The following is a 4,262-nucleotide window of genomic DNA, read 5'->3' as shown; positions in this document are numbered from 1 at the left end:
TAACTCCAGTTTCAGGGGATCTGACACCCTCTTCTGACCTCCATAGGCATTGCATGACATGGATGCACACATACCTCCATAGTCGTGCTGTGGCACACATATATACACACACAAATAAATAAATAAATAAATAAATAAATAAATAAATAAATAAATAAATAAATAATATTTTTAAAATGTCAGCCAGGCATGGTAGGGCACATCTTTAATCCAAGCACCCAGGAAGTAAAAAGATAGTCCCCAGGACTGCTCATACATATTGAACATGGTATTATCATTAGATATTCAAGATACTATCCATGTTTTCTATGTTTCATATTGCTATGTTTCAATTTCCTAAGATTTCATTAAAATATCAAGTTATTGATCTGCTATTGGCAACATTTGTAAGAATTGAAATAAAAACAAAGATTTTGTATTTTATAAAGATAATTTTTAATATTTTCTGATGAGCTTTTTAGGCTTCTAACTACCTAGAAAACTGAGTCTCAACAGAGTCAAGATTGAGCCTGAAGAGATGACTTAGAGGCTGACACTTGGTCTATCGTGAGGACCAGTGTTTGGTTCCCAGGACCCACATCAGGTGTCTCACAAACCCTTATAACTCCAGCTCCAAGGGATCAATGTATCTTTTGGCCTCTGAGCGTGTGTGCGTGCGTGCGCGTGCACACACACACACATATGTGCACATACAGACACACACAAATAAAAGTAAAATAAATCTTAAAAAATCAAGTTTTACTTAAAAACCCGCTTTTGCCATGATTTATCAATATATATATAACAGCTAAATTTTATTTATTTTCTATTTTTCAGTCTTTTTGAGACAGGGTCTCCCTGTAGCCCCAGCTGTCCTGGAACTCACTATGTAGACCAGGCTGGCCTTGAACTCACAGAGATCCTCCTGCTTCTACCTCCTGAGTGGCTGGGATTAAAGATGTACACTTCCATACCGGTCTGCAACAACTAAAATTTTAAACCACAAGTTTTCCTCATGACTGATGTAACTGACCTTCTGTGTGTTCAATGACCATTCTGGATGGGAAGGACAAAGGATACAGCCAATATATTGGCCCCTGTCTCAGTTCAGCCAGGTCCCAGGGCATGATAGGACACCTCTAAAAGCATCCTACAGCTCTGGTATGTCTCCTGTCACCTGTCCTATCCTTAAAAATTTCCTGGACACTCAGAGGTAGGACTCTAACAGGGGTACTTTCTGCAAGGAAGAGAGTCAAGGTCCTTGGTGTATCCAAGGGGGGGTGGTCACATGATTAGCAAGAGCATGACCCATCCCACTAGATGGCATAACTGGAAAGAGGGGCCAAGGAGTGTCTCAAAAGTCTCTACATTTGCAAATCTCTGCTGGTAACCCTGTGATGGTTAATACCGACTACAACTTGACAGGATCTAGAATCTCCTAGGAGACAAATATCTGGCCATGTCTGTGAGGGAGCTTCTAGAATGGGTTAATTGAGGTGGGAAGACCTACTCTAAATGTAACCTTTCTACAGGCCAGGGTCCTGGACTAAGTAAAAAGAAGGAAGCAAGTGGAGCACAAATATTCCCCTCTCTCTGCTTCCTGAATGTGGATGCCATGTGACCAGCTGCCTCACGCTCCTGCCACCGTGACTTCCTGCCATGACGGACTGGTCCCATCACACAAAGAGCCAGTAGCCAAAATAAAACCTTTCCTTAAGTTGCTTTTGTTGGGTATCTTGTCACAGCAGAAAGAACTAACCCCCAAGAAACCTTAACTGGTCTTAACAATAAAACGAGGCTGATATTTGCTCACCAACAAAGCTCTAAACACCAAGCAGGAAAGTACAACCAAAGAATAAAATAATTAGTAATATTATAGAATAAATTTCTACCAGGATTTTCATCCTGACCTGTTTCAGCCAGGGGACCTGGTGCTCCTAAAGACCAACAAAGCTGACTTGCTTTAACTAATTTTAAAAAGGATCCTTACTGGGTCCTAGTTAATGCTCCAATGGCTAGCAAACTCCAGGAAATTACTGAGTTCATCTGTTTAAGATAAAACCCTATTTTTCAGAAAATACTCATGAAAAAACCAACTTACACTTTCTGTTTAAAGGGGACCCTAAAGGCCAACCTCAGATAACTAAATCTACAAACACATGCTCCATAGTTCCTGATTTTGGAAGTTTCCCAATTGGAATTGTTCTGATAACATGCATATTCATCGTTCCCTGTGCCCCACCACACGAATTTTTCCTTGACTACTATAAAAGTCCTTTTAAAATGCTCTTTTCTTCTGTCAGGACTGATTTCTCTAGGGCCGAAATATTTTATTTTTATTTTATGTGTATTAGTGTATTGCCTGTATGTATGTGAGTGCACCCATGTCATGCAATGTCACGGAGGTCAGAAGAGGGCTTCAGATTCCCCTGGAACTGGAGTTAAGGATGGTTCATAGCCACCATGTGGGTGCTGGGAATCGAACCCGGGTCCTCTGCAAGAGCAGTCAGTGCTCTCAACCACTGAGCTATCTCTCCAGCCCCTAAAACAAATTTTTAAATTTATTTTTATGTATATGAGTAGTTTGCCTACATATATGTAAGCACACCATATGCATGCAATGCCCATGGAGGTCAGAAGAGGGCATCAAATTCCCTAGGACTAGAGTTACAGTCCTATAGGTGCTGGGAACTAACCTGAGTCTTCTTTGGGAGTAATTAATGCTCTTAACTGCTGAGCCATTTCTCCAGCCCCAAGTTTGACCGTTTTTGCCCTCCCTGGGCTCCTCTTAATATCTAGGTTAAGCTCCATGTCTTTGAAATGTGAATTTTCTACCTTGTTTCTGCTGAGTATTCGGATTAAATATAATTATGCTACATGTTCTGAGTTTCCTACTACTGTGTTCATAAATGTTGATTTCATATAACTATTTCTGTACCATTTTGTATATATCATGTTGTTCTGTGTGCCACCTTTAGATATATGTATGGTATGTTTATATGATAAAGTCTCCCCAAACAGGGTTGATTCAGTTTAGCTTAGGGACAAGCAAGCGTACACATAAACTTAATGTCCATGCCTTTTAATTCATAGAACCTAAACAAACCTAACAAATTATTTTAAATTTGTTGGTTAAAAAATGTCAACCTGCCAGGCATGGTAGCGCACACCTGTAGTCCCAGCACTTGGGAGGCAGAGGCCGGTGGATCTCTGTGTGTTCAAGGCTAGCCTGGTCTACATAGTGAGTTCCAGGCCAGCTAGGCTACAGGGAGACCCGGCAAAAAAAAAAAAAAGTCAATCAGGCAATCAGGCTGGGCATAGTGATTCATGCCTTTAATCCCAGCACTCAAATGACCAAAAAGAAAAAGAAAAAAAGGTCAGCCATGGGGGCTGGAGAGACCGCTCAGCAGTTAAGTGCACTAGCTGCTTAAGTAGTGTCAGGCCCGCCTGGCGGAAGGGAGGACCCGCAAAAAAAAAAAAAAAAGTCAATCAGGCAATCAGGCTGGGCATAGTGATTCATGCCTTTAATCCCAGCACTCAAATGACCAAAAAGAAAAAGAAAAAAAGGTCAGCCATGGGGGCTGGAGAGACCGCTCAGCAGTTAAGTGCACTAGCTGCTTTTGCAGTGGACCCAGGTTTGGTTCCCAGGCCCCACATGGTGGCTAACAACTGTAACTCCAGTTTCAGGGGATCTGACACCCTCTTCTGACCTCCATAGGCATTGCATGACATGGATGCACACATACAGGCAAGATACTCATACACATAAAAACTAACAAACAAACAAACAAACAAACAAACAAAAACACCAGGATGTGGGAATGTCCACTGATGAAAGCTGTTGTCAGTGACTGAAGGTGGATGAAGGTTATCGTGCTGTAGTTGACAGAGCTACCACATATTATTGGAGTCAGAAGATTGCAATACAAGCCCCACATGGCATAAATGTAGCTATAGGAGGGGGTGTTTGTCATGCTCAAGCAGTCTAGCTTTTGCAAAGTCATTCTTTTCTATGCCTCCTATCAAAGAGCTAAATTTACTGCAGGAGCAAGTGGAAGAAAGACGACATTGAGGGTGTCCAGTCCTGCAGGCTGGATGCAGGATTCACTATTGGGAAAAGTATTGCCAGGTTGGACCCAAGCATTTACATACAAATTTTAAAAAATATCCCAAAATCATAATTAGCTTTTAAAATTCAGGTGCTAGAAAGATGGCTTAACACTTAAGAACCCGTACTGTACTTGCAAAGAACCAGACTGCGGTTAATATCAAAATCCTATAGC

Source organism: Nannospalax galili, unplaced genomic scaffold (assembly GCF_000622305.1).
Source record: "Nannospalax galili isolate Female #2095 unplaced genomic scaffold, S.galili_v1.0 scaffold159, whole genome shotgun sequence".
Lineage (NCBI taxonomy): Eukaryota > Metazoa > Chordata > Mammalia > Rodentia > Spalacidae > Nannospalax > Nannospalax galili.
Note: the sequence above shows the minus strand (reverse complement) of the source record.